The sequence below is a fragment of the Ovis canadensis genome, chromosome 3 (assembly GCF_042477335.2).
Source record: "Ovis canadensis isolate MfBH-ARS-UI-01 breed Bighorn chromosome 3, ARS-UI_OviCan_v2, whole genome shotgun sequence".
In the NCBI taxonomy this organism is placed as follows: Eukaryota; Metazoa; Chordata; class Mammalia; order Artiodactyla; family Bovidae; genus Ovis; species Ovis canadensis.
This window is the reverse complement of record NC_091247.1, coordinates 173,435,231-173,454,716: the sequence shown is the minus strand read 5'-3', so window position 1 is coordinate 173,454,716 and position 19,486 is coordinate 173,435,231.

The window sequence follows — 19,486 nt, the reverse complement described above, 5'->3', positions numbered from 1 at the left end:
TTGTTTCCGAATCTTTGCAACCTCATGGCCTGAAGCACACCAGGCTTCCCTGTCCATCACCAACTCCCAGAGCTTACTCAAACTCATGTCCATCGAGTTGGTGCTGCCATCCAACCATCTCATCCTCTGTTGTCCCCTTCTCCTCCCACCTTCAATCTTTCCTAGCATCGGGGTCTTTTCCAGTGAGTCAGTTCTTCGCATCAGGTGGCCAAAGGATTGGAGTTTCAGCTTCAGCATCAGTCCTCCCAATGAATATTCGGGACTGGTTTCCTTTAGGATTAACTGGCTGGATCTCCTTGCTGTACCCCCACTATGGAAGGACGGTATTTTCAGTGATCACTGAAAGCATACCTGCATCCATGCCTTGAAGGGAAAATTTTAAGGTAAATAGAACCATCACTTATTGGTAATGTTTCTTTTCTGACAATTCTTTGGATAATAGATTAAAAGAGAGAGAAGGATAAACCAAACCTAAACAGTGCACGTCGGGGGAATTGAGCTCTGCTGAAATTCAACAGATAACACTTGCATTCTTGCTGACAATCCAGCTTTAAAGAATGGCAGTTCAATAAAGGTACAGAAAGGTGCCCAAGACAGCCTTGGGCCAAACGGTGAGGAAGGCAGAGTTTATCTTCAGAGCTACTCTTGTACCCCGTCCCTCCTTTCTCCATTCTTCCTTCAAAAATATTTATAGTCCTGCCCAGTGTACTAGGCACTATGCTACGGTCTGCGATTCAAGTGCAAACAAGATGGCATGGTCTTTGCCTGCTGAGAGCTGACGTTTCAGATGGAAGAAAGGAAACAAAGTAAGTAATGAACAAACATGTGCAATGAGTACAAGGCCAGGGGAATTGCAAGGTGCCTTGGGAGTGCATGGCTGGGTGACCTGTATATGAGAGGATGTGCCTTGAGGAAGGATAATGTAAGATTGGAAGCTTACATTAGCTGGGGAGAGGGTTGTTGATGAAGATTTGGGAGAGAGTGTGCATGCACAGGAAACAGCATGGGAAAAGGCCTGGAGGTGAGAGAGAATACAGCATGTTGTGTAATTGAAAAGTTTTCTGTTCCTGGGGATAATATTTTCAAGGGGGAGATTGGAGAGAGATGAAATGGAGGCTTCTTCTGTGGCTCAGTGGTAAAGCGTCTGCTTCCCAGTGCAGGAGATGCAGGAGACGTGGGTTCAGTCCCTGTGTGGGAAAGATCCCTTGGAGGAGGAAATGGAAACCCACTCCAGTATTCTTGCCTGGAGAATCCCATAGACAGAGGAGTCTGGTGGCCTACAGTCCATGGAGTTGCAAAGAGTTGGATGTGACTGAACATGCACTCAGGGCCTTATCAGAGAAGAGAGGAGTTAAGAAGAGATCAGATTATAAAGAGTTTATATTTGAGGAGACAAAGGGTTTGAACTTCATGCTCAGAGTAATTGGGAGTTATCAAGGGTTTTCAGCAGGGATGTGACATGGTGAAATTAGTATTTTGAAGAGATCACAGGTGATGGTCTAAGCAGTAATTGAAAGGGATGGAGGCAGAGAGATGATGGGAAGCCACTGCAGTCACCTGAGATGGGAGGAAGAGGGATCAAAGACGTATTTTCAGTAGTACTTGGTGACTGATTGGGTGAAGGGTAACTGGGATACCCTCAGGAAAACTCTCTTAGAGAATGGAGAATAAATTCATTGAGAGAACTGAGCATATTTAGTCAAAAGAGGTAAAGAGGATACATAAGAGACATTTTCAAATAGTATAGCATTGCTTAAATAATGTTTTGATTAAATTCATTGTCTCCCTCTAAGTGACCAGCTAAGAGTACCTCTATTAAAATTTTAGATGGCCACAGAAAATGAGCGTAGGTGTTCTCTGAACTCATGCATTGTGAAACTAGGGAGTGTGTCCCAGTCCAAATATTCTCCCTCAGAAACCCTGGGTTAGGAAGAGAGATGTGTGTGTGTGTTAGTTGCTCAGTGGTGTCTGACTCTTTGCAACCCCAAGGACTGTATCCCATCAGGCTTCTCTGTCCATGCGGTTCTCCAGGCAAGACTGAGCTTCCTTGATAGCTCAGTTTGTAAAGAATCTACCTACAATGCAGGAGACCACGGTTCCATTCCTGGGTCAGGAAGATCCACTGGAGAAAGGATAGGCTACCCACTCCAGTATTCTTGGGCTTCCCTTGTGGCTCAGCTGGGAAAGAATCTGTCTGCAATGTGGAAGACCTGTGTTCAATCCCTGGGTTGGGAAGATTCCCCTGGAGAAGAGAAAGGCTACCCACTCTAGTATTCTGGTCTAGAGAATTCCATGGACTGTATAGTCTATGGTGTCACAAAGAGTCAGACATGACTGAGCTACTTTCACTTTCAGGCAAGATTACTGGAAAGGATTGCTGTTCTTTTCTGCAGAGGATCTTCCCAACCCGGGGATTGAACCCTGTTCTCCTACATTGCAGGCAGATTCTTTACCATTTGAGCTACAGTGCAGCGAGCTGAAGCAAAGGGCCACTGAGTTCCAGCTATCTGCTGCATCTGTTGGGTGCACATGAGTGCAGAGTCAGCGCTTCTCGACCTGAGCTGCACCGTGGGGCTTCAGAGGGGAGGGATGAAGTTACAAAGAGGCAGATACCAGCAAGGCATAAGGAGGGACTTTCTGACAATTGTCTGGCAATTGTTTTAGAGAGGTGAATGCCTCATTCCTAGGTATCTTCAGGTGGATCTGGCCATGCATCTGTCAGGCAAGGGTTTTTCTTGTTGAGTTCCACATCACATGATCTCTATTGTCCCTCACGTCCTGTGCTCAGTCATGTCTGACTCTGCGGCCCCCTTCGCTGTAGCCCAGGAGAAGGCAATGGCAACCTACTCCAGTACTCTTGCCTGGAAAATCCCATGGACAGAGGAGCCTGGTAGGCTGCAGTCCATGGGCTTGTTACTAGTCAGACATGACTGAGTGACTTCACTTTCACTTTTCACGTTCATGCATTGGAGAAGGAAATGGCAACCCACTCCAGTGTTCTTGCCTGGAGAATCCCAGGGACGGGGAGCCTGGTGGGCTGATGTCCATGGGGTCGCACAGAGTTGGACACGACTGAAGCGACTTAGCAGCAGCAGCAGCACTGTAGCCCGCCAGACTCCTCTGCCCATGGGTGTTCCCAGGCAAGAATACTGGAGTGAGTTACCATTTCCTAGTGGGTCTTCCCTACCCAAGGATTGAACCCAGCTCTCCTGCATTGCAGCAGGATACATTACCACTAGCACCACTTGGGCAGTCCACTTGTCCCTTATGAACTGTCTATAAAGAAATGATTCTAAAGAATTACATTCCCTGCCAGCCATGGGAAGCTGTCCTTCTCACTGGTCTCTGTACCATCACAAATCAGAATGAGGAACACAGGATTATTACTACAGGAGCTTTGAGTCTCTCTGCAGAGGATCGTTGTTCTGCCTTTCCAGATGTTTGCCATCTTGCAGCTGTATTAGTCTATGGTCTCTAGATATTGTCTTCATTTCTCCGAACAAAATGGGAAAGAGAATTTTCATTTTATCAAGTGAAAGCAGCCTCACTGAGTTCTTTTACAGAGATGTTTGTGTTATAATTCACTGCATGATATCAATTTGGGAAAAATAATTAAGAAAGATCCAGAAGAAAATATTGTATCAATTCGGCCTTTAGCTTTACTACGTTATAATAAAGGCACAGAGAATCAATCTGCTGTTAGGGCTCAAAGTGAGCATGAGTTATATATGCTGTTCGCAATTCCTTTTGAAAGCACTTAGGTGTTCTTTATAATATGAACAAATGGCTACTGAGAACTCTCCTAAAACTGTCAAATTCATTTTACTTATGTCCAAGTTTTTACCTGGATTTGCTAAGTAAATAGAAGCCCATCACCTCTTGTGTCACCTCTCTTCTTCAGGGTTATGCTTTTAAAAGCATTTTCAATAGGAAATACGTTTCATTAGTGCTTGGAAAATAAATTGGTGAGGTGACAGATTCTGCAGTTTGATGGAAGCTCAATTATAATTGTATAACATAATACAGCAAGTGCAGATGAAATCCTATTAGGGTCTGGAAATCCAATATCTCATCTCTATGACTTTTAATTGATCTTTACATATATTGTCATTGCAGTCAAATATCTGAGCTGATTCCAGTACACGTAAACAAATGTAAGCACATTAACTCCATTAATAATTTTAACAAGTAATCTGTATTTCCCTTTAGACTGTCTCCAATTTTGCCTTGGCATAATTAAAGATATCAGCAGTGATAAGTGTAATATGTTATTTAAAATATGCATGTATTAAAGTCCTGCTTTTGTCATTAAGTAACCTATGATGTAATCTGTGTAGCCATCATTCAGAAATTAGACCTTCTCTTTCTCTGAAGTGAACATGGATGGTGGGAGCTGGGAGAAGGAGGCCCTGTGGAGTGGTGTAGAAGCATCAGATGAAGACTAGAAAGTCTGAGTTCAAGTCTTGACTTTACCCCTCAAATACCCATGGGAGATCTTTAACCTTTCTGATCTTGGTTCATCACCTCCCTTAACAAGGAGATGGCCCTCATTTTTTCTCTTGGTGCTATGCTAACATTCTGGGTTCTATGAGGCAGACACTGACTCCGTACTTTGCTAATAATCGACAGTTGAACTTAAAAACTCTTGTCTTTATGTTCATTTTTGCTCAAATTTCATACAGTCGGACAATGTGAGCTCAGGGGTGTCTGGGGCAGTGGTGAGGGAACGTGTTTCTCTTGCTGATGGCCATATCTGCAACATCAAGTGCAGAGCCTGGAACTTGCTTAATCAATATTTGTTGAATGAATGAACGAATGCATGCCTGTGTTCTAGTCTTTCTACCTTCCCGTGGAGATGGACTAGGGAGACTGTCTGGGGATCCCCACTCATATCCCTTGTGTTATTATCGTTCAGTTAGATAAAAACATCATGAAGTTACCTCTGAAAATACACCTTCATGACCTGACATGGCATAACACTGAATGCCTTCTCCTATCCTTAATGAAATGGAAGTGAATCATGACAGACTTCCGTCTCCCAGACAGTTGCCTACATTTGCCTCTTAGTCAGACCACAGTGTGGAGATGCTTCTGTTAGTCAAGGGCAAGTGGACACTTAATATGTCAGTTTCCAGCTTGCTCCAAGTGGGAACTAGCATCTGTTATGACATATGAGAATGCTCTTTGAGTATATCGAGAACATTAAAGTCTACACCATGCTGTAAACAAAAACAACTTTTAATGCCAGCTATGACTAACCCCTGGTGAATGATGATAGAAGCAACGTCCAATACTGTAAAGAGCAATATTGCATAGGAACCTGGAATGTTAGGTTCATGAATCAAGGCAAACTGAAAGTAGTCAAACAGGAGGTGGCAAGAGTGAACGTTGACATTCTAGGAATCAGTGAACTAAAATGGACTGGAATGGGTGAATTTAACTCAGATGACCATTATATCTACTACTGCGGGCAGGAATCCTTTAGAAGAAATGGAGTAGCCATCATGGTCAGCAAAAGAGTCCGAAATGCAGTACTTGGATGCAATCTCAAAAACGACAGAATGATCTCTATCGTTTCCGAGGCAAACCATTCAGTATCACAGTAATCCAAGTCTATGCTCCAAAGAGTAATGCTGAAGAAGCTGAAGTTGAACGATTCTATGAAGACCTAAAAGATCTTCTAGAGTTCTGAGGTCAGTCGCTCAGTCATGTCCGACTCTTTGCAACGCCATGAATCACAGCACGCCAGGTCACCCTGTCTATCACCAATGCCCGGAGTTCACTCAGACTCACATCTGTCGAGTCAGTAATGCTATCCAGCCATCTCATCCTCTGCCGTCCCCTTCTCCTCCTGCCCCCAATCCTTCCCAACATCAGAGTCTTTTCCAGTGAGTCAAATCTTTGCATGAGGTGGCCAAAGTACTGGAGTTTCAGCTTTAGCATCATTTCCTCCAAAGAAATCCCAGGGCTGATCTCCTTCAGAATGGACTGGTTGGATCTCCTTGCAGTCCAAGGGACTCTGAAGAGTCTTCTCCAACACCACACTTCAAAAGCAGCAATTCTTCGGTGCTCAGACTTCTTCACAGTCCAACTCTCACATCCATACATGACCACTGGAAAAACCATAGCCTTGACTAGACGGACCTTAGTCGGCAAAGTAATGTCTCTGCTTTTGAATATACTATCTAGGTTGGTCATAACTTTCCTTCCAAGGAGTAAGCGTCTTTTAATTTCAAGGCTGCAATCACCATCTGCAATGATTTTGGAGCCCCCCAAAATAAAGTCTGACACTGTTTCCACTGTTTCCCCATCTATTTCCCATGAAGTGATGGGACCAGATGCCATGATCTTCGTTTTCTGAATGTTGAGCTTTAAGCCAACTTTTTCACTCTCCTCTTACACTTTCATCAAGAGGCTTTTTAGTTCCTCTTCACTTTCTGCCAAAAGGGTGGTGTCATCTGCATATCTGAGGTTATTGATATTTCTCCCGGAAATCTTGTGCTTCTTCCAGTCCAGCGTTTCTCATGATGTACTCTGCATATAAGTTAAATAAGCAGGGTGACAATAAACAGCCTTGATGTTCTTCCTTTCCTATTTGGAACCAGTCTGTTGTTCCATGTCCAGTTCTAACTGTTGCTTCCTGACCTGCATAGGTTTCTCAAGAGGCAGGTCAGGTGGTCTGGTATTAGCATCTCTTCAGAATTTTCACAGTTTATTGTGATCCACACAGTCAAAGGCTTTGGCATAGTCAATAAAGCAGAAATAGATGTTTTTCTGGAACTCTCTTGCTTTTCCCATGATCCAGCGGATGTTGGCAATTTGATCTCTGGTTCCTGTGCCTTTTCTAAACCCAGCTTGAACACCTGGAAGTTCACGAATCACGTATTGCTGAGGCCTGGTTTGGAGAATTTTGAGCATTACTTTGCTAGCATGTGAGATGAGTGCAATTGTGCGGTATTTTGAGCATTCTTTGGGATTGCCTTTCTTTGGAATTGGAATGAAAACTGACCTTTTCCAGTCCTGTGGCCACTGCTGAGTTTTCCAAATTTGCTGGCATATTGAGTGCAGCACTTTCACAGCATCATCTTCCAGGATTTGAAATAGCTCCACTGGAATTCCATCATCTCCACTAGCTTTGTTCATAGTGATACTTTCTAAGGCCCACTTGACTTCACATTCCAGGATGTCTGGCTCTAGATGAGTCATCACACCACCGTGATTATCTTGGTTGTGAAGATCTTTTTTGTGTAGTTCTTCCAAGTATTCTTGCCACCTCTTCTTAATATCTTCTGCTTCTGTTAGGTCCATACCATTTCTGTCCTTTATTGAGCCCATCTTTTCAGGAAAATTTCCCGTGGTGTCTCTAATTTACAGCCTTGTCTAACTCACTGAAACTAAGCCCTGCCCTGTGGGGCCACCCAAGACAGGCGGGCATGGTGGAGAGGTCTGACAAAATGTGGCCCACTGGAGATGGTAATAGCAAACCACTTCAGTATTCTTGCCTTGAGAACCCCATGAACAGTATGAAAAAGCAAAATGATAGGATACCAAAAGAGGAACTCCCCAGGTCTGTAGGTGCCCAATATGCTACTGGAGATCAGTGGAGAAATAACTCCAGAAAGAATGAAGGGATGGAGCCAAAGCAAAAACAATACCCAGTTGTGGATGTGCCTGGTGATAGAAGCAAGGTCCAATGCTGTAAAGAGCAATATTGCATAGGAACCTGGAATGCCAGGTCCATCAATCAAGGCAAATCGGAAGTGGTCAAACAGGAGATGGCAAGGGTGAACGTCAACATTCTAGGAATCAGCGAACTAAAATGGACCAGAATGGGTGAATTTAACTCAGATGACCATTATATCTACTACTGTGGGCAGGAATCCCTTAGAAGAAATGGAGTAGCCATCATGGTCAACAAAAGAGTCTGAAATGCAGTACTTGGATGCAATCTCAAAAATGACAGAATGATCTCTGTTCGTCTCCAAGGCAAGCCATTCAATACCAGAGTTATCCAAGTCTATGCCCCAACCAGTAATGGGGAAGAAGCTGAAGTTGAACGGTTCTATGAAGACCTACAAGACCTTTTAGAACTAACACCCAAAAAAGATGTCCTTTTCATTATAGGGGACTGGAATGCAAAAGGAGGAAGTCAAGAAACACCTGGAGTAATAGGCAAATTTGGCCTTGGAACACGGAATGAAGCAGGACAAAGAATAATAGAGATTTGCCAAGAAAATGCACTGGTCATAGCAAACACCCTCTTCCAACAACGCAAGAGAAGACTCTACACATGGACATCACCAGATGGCCAACACCGAAATCAGATTGATTATATTCTTTGCAGCCAAAGATGGAAAAGCTCTATACAGTCAACAAAAACAAGACGGGGAGCTGACTGTGGCTCAGATCATTATCATAAACTCCTTATTGCCAAATTCAAACTGAAATTGAAGTAAGTAGGGAAAACCACTAGACCATTCAGGTATGACCTCAATCAAATCCCTTATGATTGTACAGTGGAAGTGAGAAATAGATTTAAGGGCCTAGATCTGATAGATAGAGTGCCTGATGAACTATGGATGGAGGTTCGTGACATTGCATAGGAGACAGCGATCAAGACCATTCCCATGGAAAAGAAATGCAAAAAAGCAAAATGACTGTCTGGGGAGGCCTTACAAATAGCTGTGAAAAGAAGAGAAGTGGAAAGCAAAGGAGAAAAGGAAAGATATAAGCATCTGAATTCAGAGTTCCAAAGAATAGAAGAGATAAGAAAGAGATAAGAAGAGATAAGAAAGCCTTCCACAGTGATCAATGCAAAGAAATAGAGGAAACCAACAGAATGGGAAAGACTAGAGATCTCTTCAAGAAAATGAGAGATACCAAGGGAACATTTCATGCAAAGATGGGCTCGATAAAGGACAGAAATGGTATGGACCTAACAGAAACAGAAGATATTAGGATGAGGTGGCAAGAATACACAGAAGAACTACACAAAAAGGATCTTCACAACCAAGATAATCACGGTGGTCTGATGACTCATCTAGATTCAGACATCCTGGAATGTGAAGTCAAGTGGGCCTTAGAAAGCATCACTGTGAACAAAGCTAGTGGAGGTGATGGAATTCCAGTGGAGCTATTTCAAATCCTGGAAGATGATGCTGTGAAAGTGCTGCACTCAATATGCCAGCAAATTTGGAAAACTCAGCAGTGGCCACAGGACTGGAAAAGGTCAGTTTTCATTCCAATTCCAAAGAAAGGCAATGCAAAAGAATGCTCAAAATACTGCACAATTGTACTCATCTCACATGCTAGTAAAGTAATGCTCAAAATTCTCCAAGCCAGGCTTCAGCAATATGTGAACCTTGAACTTCCAGATGTTCAAGCTGGTTTTAGAAAAGGCACAGGAACCAGAGATCAAATTGCCAACATCCGCTGGATCATGGGAAAAGCAAGAGAGTTCCAGAAAAACATCTATTTCTGCTTTATTGACTATGCCAAAGCCTTTGACTGTGTGGATCACAATAAACTGTGGAAAATTCTGAGAGAGATGGGAATACGAGACCACCTGTCCTGCTTGAGAAACCTATATGCAAGTCAGGAAGTAACAGTTAGAACTGGGCATGGAACAACAGACTGGTTCCAAATAGGAAAGGAAGAACATCAAGGCTGTATATTGTCACCCTGCTTATTTAACTTATATGCAGAGTACATCATGAGAAACGCTGGACTGGAAGAAGCACAAGCTGGAATCAAGATTTCCGGGAGAAATATCAATAACCTCAGATATGCAGATGACACCACCCTTTTGGCAGAAAGCGAAGAGGAACTAAAAAGCCTCTTGATGAAAGTGTAAGAGGAGAGTGAAAAAGTTGGCTTAAAGCTCAACATTCAGAAAACGAAGATCATGGCATCTGGTCCCATCACTTCATGGGAAATAGATGGGGAAACAGTGGAAACAGTGTCAGACTTTATTTTGGGGGGCTCCAAAATCATTGCAGATGGTGATTGCAGCCTTGAAATTAAAAGACGCTTACTCCTTGGAAGGAAAGTTATGACCAACCTAGATAGTATATTGAAAAGCAGAGATATTACTCTGCTAACAAAGGTCTGTGTATTCAAGGCCACAGTTTTTCCAGTGGTCATGTATAGATGTGAGAGCTGGACTCTGAAGAAAGCTGAGTGCTGAAGAATTTCTGCTTTTGAAGTGTGGTGTTGGAGAAGACTCTTGAGAGTCCCTTGGACTGCAAGGAGATCCAACCAATCCATTCTGAAGGAGATCAGCCCTGGGATTTCTTTGGAAGGAATGATGCTAAAGCTGAAACTCCAGTACTTTGGCCACCTCCTGTGAAGAGTTGACTCATTGGAAAAGACTCTGATGCTGGGAGGGATTGGGGGCAGGAGGAGAAGGGGATGACCAAGGATGAGATGGCTGGATGGCATCACTGACTCGAAGGATGCAACTCTGAGTGAACTCCAGGCGTTGGTGATGGACAGGGAGGCCTGGCGTGCTGCGATTCATGGCGTCACAAAGAGTCGGACACGACTGAGCGACTGAACTGAACTGAACTGAATCTGTTTAAGTTTATAATTTCTGAAATTGTTTGCGCATATTAGCATGTATTTATTTCATTGATTGTTTCTTTTGATGGGGATTCTCTGTCTGCTCCTTATTTCATCTGATTTGCTTTTGAAGTGAAAAACCCCTTTCTTCTTTAGGTGTCCTTTGAAAAATAAATAGAATTTCCTTTACATTAAAAAAAATGTTCTAATAAAATGCCTTAATTAAGGGCAAAATCCTTACATGAAAAATTATTACTATACTTCCTCCTGCATTAAAAACTTCTATGGAGAATATGGAGAGATTATTAGGAACTCCTGAAGTGAATAAGATCAACTCCGCAGTGACACCAGCCTCTCTTGGATTAGTGACCTTTTGCTTGGTTTTTCTTGTTTGCACAAGCAGAGGCTTTTGACATATTCCCCAAGACCCTTAATTCCTCTCTGTTTGGCATATTACCAGCAACATAAAAAAGAGAGAAAGAAGGAAGCTCTCATTTTATCTTTGAGCTGCTTAAATATTTATGCTCTAATTTGTTATTGACTTCATGTGGAGTTTTATCAAAATATAGATGGAAAAGTTTAAAGATCGCTCCTGGGAGAGCACTTAATCCATTTAAAAATAAATTTCTAATGGCCAGATTTTCTGGGCTTAAAACATGAAGCTATGAAAGAAAGCAAAACCAAAGAGGCCCAGTTTATATGCTGACATCTGTAGACAAGGATAAAGGAAAATCAGTAATGAAAATGCTAATCAAATGTCATTATGAATGCTCATTTTTTAAAAAATATTTGATGGAAGTCTTTACTAGATTTCTATTTTAATTACTTTTTGTTTGCAAAAAAATGAAAAGTAATTAAAAACACCCTAGGATAAATCCTTGGGAATGAGTCTTTGTTGCATTTTGCCTCCTGTTTGTGTCTCACTTTAAGTATACTTATGCTTTCTTAGACACTAAATATGTTAATTCTTTCAGAAATAGCTACATGTTAAATGCCAGGACTGGGCACTATCTATAGCAAAGGATTGAATTTCTAATGGTGAAATTTCAGAGAATGAAAGGAGAAGTCAATTTAGACAGATCATATACACACATTCTTTCAACTCTAGCCATATGGATCTATGCTTGAAGCTGTATTCTCTATCACTGCTGCCTTTATGACATAACTAACATTATTTATCTTTCTATTCCAAGACCTTGCTGAATCTTTCTGACCAAAGTTGTTACAGCAACAAGTTGAATATTACACAGAAGAGCCTTATCTAACTGAGGAGATTGTTTGAATAGCTACTACAAAATTCTAACGTAATAAGACTTACTTTATTGGCAAAAGTGGTATATACATTAATTATTTATTTTTTTTAAGACCAGATACTACTTTGTGCTTTGATTGCTAGAAGATTTTCTTATTTGCCTGGATCAGAATTTCCCATATTTTAGGCCTCAGATCAGGTCCAGTTCAGAGAAAATTTTTATGGGTACTCAAATATAAGTTTGAATGGAAAAACAAAAGAAGGAGGGAAGGAAAGAAGGAAGAAAGGAAAGAAAGAAGGAAGGCACACAGTGCATGAGTTGGCTTCTGGCTCTGAGGTCATAGGGTAAGCACAGCTTTCAGAATTCCCTCAGCTCCTTCATGTGAGATTTAATGGTTATCTCCTGTGGTGAATGGAGAGGATCAGGTACTTTGAAAGCCATGAAAAAATGCCTTCTCAAGCCACTTGTACAAACTGCATGTTATCCATATCTAATATCAAAATTCTGGCCTAATTTTTTTACTATTATACCAGGGCCAACCATATTTGCTATTTATCTTGGGCATCAGATTTGCGCAGTGCATTAGTCAGGGTTCTCCAGAGAAATGGAATTTATATTGGAGATTATCTATCTATCCATTTTTGCTATAATATAATATATATGCTTTTTAAAATTTTTATTTATTTATTTTATTTGGCTATGCCAGGTCTTAGTTGTGGCAATAGGTCTTCAATCTTCATTGTGGCATGTGAGATCTTTTAGTTGGGACAGGCAAACTTTTAGTTGTTAACATGTGAGTTCTAGTTCCCTGACTAAGGATTGAACCTGGGCCCCCTGCCTTGGGAGCTTGGAGTCATAGCCACCAGACCTCTAGGGAAATCCCACAATACATATAATTAATATAAGGATTGGGTCACACGATTCTGGAAGCCCACAGTTTGCCATCTGCAAGCTGGAGGTCTGGGCAAGCTTGTGGTGTAGTTTGAAGACCTGAGAACTGGAGCTGAAGACCTGGACCAACTGAGAGCTGGTCATGTAGATTCCAGTTCAAATCTGAAAGCCTGGGAACCAGAGCATTTAGGGCAGAAGAAGACTGATGGACCAGTTCACATAGTCAGGCAGAGAGAGAGGGATTTCAGCCTTCTATTTTCCTGTTCTCTTAAAGCCCTCAGTGTGGGATGATGCCTGTCCACATCAGAGAAGGATGTTTGCATTACTCAGTACACCATGAATTCAAATGCTGATTTCTTCTGGAAGCACTCTCAAAGACACCTCCAGAAATAACATTTAATCAGATATCTGTCCTGGTCAAGTTGACACATGAAATTCACTGTCACATGCAATCACCCTGAAACTGTCTACCTGGCTGTGAAATGGGAGAGACTTGTCTAGGACCCCACACAGCTCTCTGTTGGACTTAAGAGTAAATTGGACTTACGAACACACTCTTGGGATGTATCTCATTCATATATAGAGGACTTACTTAGCTTCCCTGGTGGCTCAGACAGATCCCCTGGCAAAGGGAATGGAAACCCACTCCAGCATTCTTGCCTGGGAAATCCCATGGGTACAGTAGCCTGGCAGGTCGGGTATGACTGTGAGTCAGACAGAGTCAGACACAACTTAGAGACTAGCACTTTCACTTCACTTGTACTCATAGGGTCATAAAATTCTCTCTACCAGTTACTGGTGAAGCAAGAATTAGTTCTGATGACCACATTCATCTTGTCAAATATAATTTAGAGCTTGCAAGCCAGATACAATGTGATCTTTCTCAGTATCCATTCCAAACACTTTGCCTTACCCTTTTTTATAGAAGTTGTAAAGCTAACACATTTTTAGATTGCCTTGAAACTATGGGTGGCTATGTAACACTATTCTGACCAATGAAATGCAAGCAGGAATTTTTGCTTGAGATTTCTGATAAAGCCTTTGCTTTCTTGATACAATGGACAACACCATCCACCTTTATTTTACACTCTATCTTCCTTTTCTGCCTGGAATAAATGTGATGGATAGGTTTCCCTGGTGGCTCAAACAGAAAAGAATCTGCCTGCAATGCAGGAGACCCAGGTTTGATCCCTGGGTTGGGAAGATCCCCTGGAGAAGGAAATGGCAACCCACTCCCGTATTCCACACACACACACTGGAGCTCTAGCAGCCATAGCAAGACAAGGAAAGTTAGAGACCAATATCCTTCACTTGACAGATCAACACCATCAATTACCTCTCAGGTTTCTTGTAGAAGCCCCGACAAATGGGTTTTTTAAGGCTCAGAACCAAATGCAGACCTTGACTGATGCAGGTAGGCATTGGGAAAATAGGGGGAAAAGGACAGGAGAGAGTCTCTGGCCCTTGATTGTGTGAGCAGGGCATCTCTATAGGAGTTGGAGGCTTCAATGCAGTGTCCTCCACAGGCAAGCTGAGGGCTCATTTCCTGCCTGAGAAACCTGGAGCACATGAAGCGATGAAATACATTTCTGGCTATTAACGCAGAATCAGCGGCAACTCCAGTGTTAATCCTACAGGCTGGAAATAAATTATGCTCTGTCTCCACCAGACCGAATCTCTGCTAAAACAGCATTAATACCTATTTATATTTTTCTATCAATATTTCATAAATTTGAAGAGAAACAGCTTGAAAGAATTCAGATGATTTTTTTTTTTCCTCTCTGTGTGCTTTCAGAGCATCAATTATTGCTGTGGGGCACCTTCAGCCTAGCCTGAAGCTGCAGTAAATCCCCCAGTTCTAACTTTGAAGATTTTAGAAATGCTAATAGTGGAATGTGTATGAATTATTACTTTTGCTCTAGTGCAGTGATACTTTCCTGAAGAGTAAACAAAATCCTCATTCAACTCAAGAATGAATGACCATTGGAGGAGGAGCTTGGGTTGGGGGATGTGAGTGGGGAGTAACAGGGAGGGTGCGCGAATTTCTTAATAGCTTTGAACCTAGTTTCTCACCAAGGGAAGCATATAGATAGGTGAAAAAAGAGTGTTAGTATAATGTCTTTATGTGTTTTTTCTAAATATTTCACCTTTTCTGACCCGTCTGATTCTTATAAAAATACTACTTGGCAGGCAGGTTAATTACAACTATTCAGTTTTTAGATGAGGAAACCAAGCCATAAAGCATTTTTTTCCCCTTGATAGGCTTCCCAGTGTTCTCACCACTCAGAATTGGTATTACAATGGAGATCTATTGGTCGTGTCTATTACCTCATTGTCCTTCAAGCTTGGTAATTAAAAAAAAAAAAAAAACAACTTGACTAACTTCCCTCATTCAACTCTTGAAAACAACAAAAATAACCAAAGGATAGAAATAATTGTGAATCTTTTTATATTTGCATCCAAATTGAACCAGAAGTGGTAAAGAGGGAATGAAAAAGGGAGGAAGGAGGATCAGAACTAGCAACTATAGAATTCTTGTTATGATTATAAAGATTGCTGGGAAAAATATCAATAACCTCAGATATACAGATGACACCACCCTTATGGCAAAAAGCAAAGAGGAACGAAAGAGCCTCTTGATGAAAGTGAAAGAAGAGAGTGAAAAAGCTAGGCTCCTAAATCACTGAAGATGGTGACTGCAGCCATGAATTAAAAGATGCTTGCTCCTTGGAAGAAAAGCTATGACAAACCTAGACAGCCTGTTAAAAAGCAGAGACGTTACTTTACCAACAAAGGTCCGTCTAGTCAAATATATTGCTTTTCCAATAGTCATGTTTGGATGTGAGAATTGGGTCATAGAGAAAGCTAAGCATTGAAGAATTGGTGCTTTAGAATTGTGGTGTTGAAGAGTTCCTTAGACAGCAAGGCTATCAAAGCAGTCAATCCTAAAGGACATCAGTCCTGAATATTCATTGGAAGGATTGATGCTGAAGTTGAAGCTCCAGTACTTTGGCCATCTAACTCGAAGAACTGATTCCTTAGAAAAGACCCTGATGCTGGGAAAGATTGAATGCAGGAGGAGAATGGGACGACAGAGGATGAGATGGTTGGATGACATCACTACCTTGATGGACATGAGTTTGAGCAAGCTCCGGAAGTTGCTGATGGACAGGGAAGCCTGGCATGCTGCAGTCCATGGGGTCATAAAGAGTCAGACACGTCTGAGCAACTGAACTGAACTGAATACTTGTTATAGACTGGGAATGTGTGGGAGGTACAATGTATTATCTCAGGGACTAGGATAAGAACTGTATATGAGGTGCCTTATTCCCATCTTATAGGTGGAGAGATACACTCGGAGAGGTTAGTCACTTGCCAGAGGTCAAGCAGCTAGAAGAATGATTATACTGAGGAATATGCTTTCAAAGTCTATGATCTTGATAAAGAAAATGTAGTATATACATAACTGGAATATTATTCAGTCTTGAAGGAAATTTTGCCATTTGTTACAGCACAGAAGAACCTGGATGACCTTGTGCTAAAGTGAAATATGCCATGCATAATTCTATTTATATAAGGTACCTAAAATAATGAAATTCATAGAAGTAGAGAATAGAAAGATGGTTGCCAAGGGTTGAGGAGAGGGCGGGATGGGGAGTTATCATTTAATTACTGTTATATACAATAAGGAAGTTCTAGAAGTCTGCTGATAACAGAGTGCCCATAGTAAATAATACTATATTGTACACTTGTAAATTTGTTGAGTGTAGATTTCATATCAGGTGTTCTTACCCCAAACAAAAACGCACATCACTTGTGCTTTTACAGGTACTTTTTGTGTTGTATCTAAAAAGATTTTGTTTAACCCAAGGTCACAAAGATTTACTTCTATAAATCTAGCTGTTTTCTTCTAGGTGTTTCATAGTTTCATACTCTATAAAATATTTTCATTTTTTTTACTTGGAAGAGTGTCAGCCTTTTTGTTCTATTCAAACCTTTAACTGATTGGCTGAAGTTCATCGCATTAGGGAGGGTAATCTGCTTTTCTCAGTCTCCTGATTTAAAGGCTTATCCCATGAAAAACACCCTTACAGAAACATCAGAATTATGCTGATCACATATCTGGGGTAACTTTTGGTCCTGTCAAGTTGACATGTAATAACTGTTAAACTCCCTCACTCTCTCCTTTCTTCCCTTCTTGCCCCATCTTTCTGGCTGTAACTGCCCAGAATAGAACTTCCATTGCCCTGAGCTGGGGTGTAGAAGGTATGAGCATGTTTTGACTCAAATGACATGAATTCTTCTTATTCTTTTCAAGATTTATTAGAGTTTTCTTCAATACATGTTTCTCCATTTGCTGTATGCTATTAAGATAATTTCTAGAGAATTTATTATTTTTTATTTTATTTTTTTTTTTTAAATTTTAATTTTTACTGTATTTTACTTTACAATTCTGTATTGGTTTTGCCATACATTGACATGAATCCACCACGGGTGTACATGCGTTCCCAAACATGAACCCCTCTCTCACCTCCCTCCCCATAACATCCCTCTGGGTCATCCCCGTGCACCAGCCCCAAGCATGCTGTATCCTGCATCGGACATAGACTGGCGATTCGATTCTTACATGATAGTATACATGTTTCAATGCCATTCTCCCAAATCATCTCTGGAGGGGCATCCTCTCTGTAATTTTCTTCCTTCACCAGGGATGACTCTGTCCCAGAAGACAATTTCTAGAGAATTTAAAATTTTAATTTCATCAGATAAAATAGAATCCATTCTTCCTCCCTCACTCCCTTTCTTCCTCCCTGCCTCCCTTTCTCCCTCCCTCCCTTCCTCCAACACATGTTTATTAAGGTCTCTAGCCCTGACATAGTCACATTAGAGGAAAGTATCATATCCACCCATCCTTGTTTATCAAACTCTTTGGGGAAATAACTTGCAAAGATTGGAGGTCCAAGAACTCTGGATGTGGACACTGAATGCCAGCCCTTGGATTACCAATGAAAAAAGAGTGGTCTGGAAAAGAGGTTTACACTGGTAAGCATCAGACAGGGTCCTTTTTTATAATGGAATGTTAACTTCAAAATCATCTGTCTTATGAGGGAGGTGAAGGGAAGGGAAGGGAAGGGAAAGTCGCTCAGTCGTGTCCGACTCTTTGCGACCCCATGGACTGGGAAGCCTGGTAGGCTACAGTCCATGGGATTTTCCAGGCAAGAGTACTGGAGTGGGTTGCCATTTCCTTCTCCAGGGGATCTTCTCAACCCAGGGATCGAACCTGGGTCTCCCGCATTGTACGAAGACGCTTTACCCACTGAGCCACCAGTGAGGTGGGAGGGGACATATGCATACCTATGACTGATTCATGTTGATGTATGGCAGAAATCATCACAATATTGTAATTTCCTCCAATTAAATATTAAATTTAAAAGTCATATATTCTGTGCCTTAGAGTAGTATATGGTCTAAAGCAGTAATCAAGTGTCTGTACTTATTGTCTTCTGCAAAGGGTGAGTTTTTGTTATTGATCATAACTTTTACAATATTTTGTATGCCTAGATATAGCTAAAATTTCATTTTATAGATATTATACATTGTGTGTTTTATGGTAGTGATGTATTTAGATTTTCTCTGTAAATTACTAGTGTTCCAACATCAGAAAATTAAATAATGATTTTGTAATTTTCTTTATTAAAAGTAGCTAAAACAGTTGTTTTGAAAATAATGGGAGATGAACCATCTCCAATTCAATCATGGATTTTAATCATGGATACTTGGGTGGGATATTTTGAAATCCAGATATTAAGGATAATTATTAGTTCCTGAAACAATAGGTGTTAATTGTGTGTGTTCCTATGTGTGTGTATTTATGTTCAATTCAAAAAATGGAGATTAAATGGTTTCTATGTATGAGAATCTGTGCCAGAGGCACAAAAGTCCTCCATCAGCTTTCAGTTTACTTGGAGGGTGGGGAACATGCAAATAAGATGGTAGAAAGTCTAAGAAAGTCACATCATAATTTGGAATAAATTCTGTGGAGTTTCAGAGAGGAGAGTAAATGCAGTTTGTTGGAGGGCTCAGGATATGCTCAGGGGAGGTGATATTGAGATTATAAATATATGCACTTTGAGTCAGAATTAATTGCTTTCATGTTCTTTGCATTTTCATTGTAGTATTTGTTTCATTCAGCTTTAGCATACTTCATTATTTGTATTTGCTTATTGACTAGTTTTAAAGCTTCTTGAGGACAGGGACCTTGTCTAACCATCTAATCTCCAGGGTAGTTGCTAAACAAATATTTGTTTAATTAAATGTAGCACTACTATGAAGAGAAAATTATTTGGAAGCTCAGAGCTCTAATCTATATGGGTCATAATACCTTTGATAAGAGGGTTTCAGATTAACATATAAATCCTATGCAGTAATTAACATGTTCATTTGAAAAGCAGTTAGGGCCCAGATAAAATCTGAAGCAACAAAAATATTTTTGAGTAGCAAAGGGTATATGGCAGGATATCCTTGTCTACAGATACATGGGAGAAAAAGGTGCTTGTAATAATTAAACAATGATTGATGCACTTATTTCGTACCCATGACTATACATTTAACTTTTGCTAAGGATTACCTATAGTGTCCACCTCCCTGTGCAAGGCCTGTGTTACAAGGTATGAGTAGATAAAGAAAACTTGGTTCATGCCCACAACAAGGTTCTCAAAGTATATTGACATCAAAAATACATTATCAGTGCTGTTTCTCTTGCTTCTGCCTTCTAATTTCTC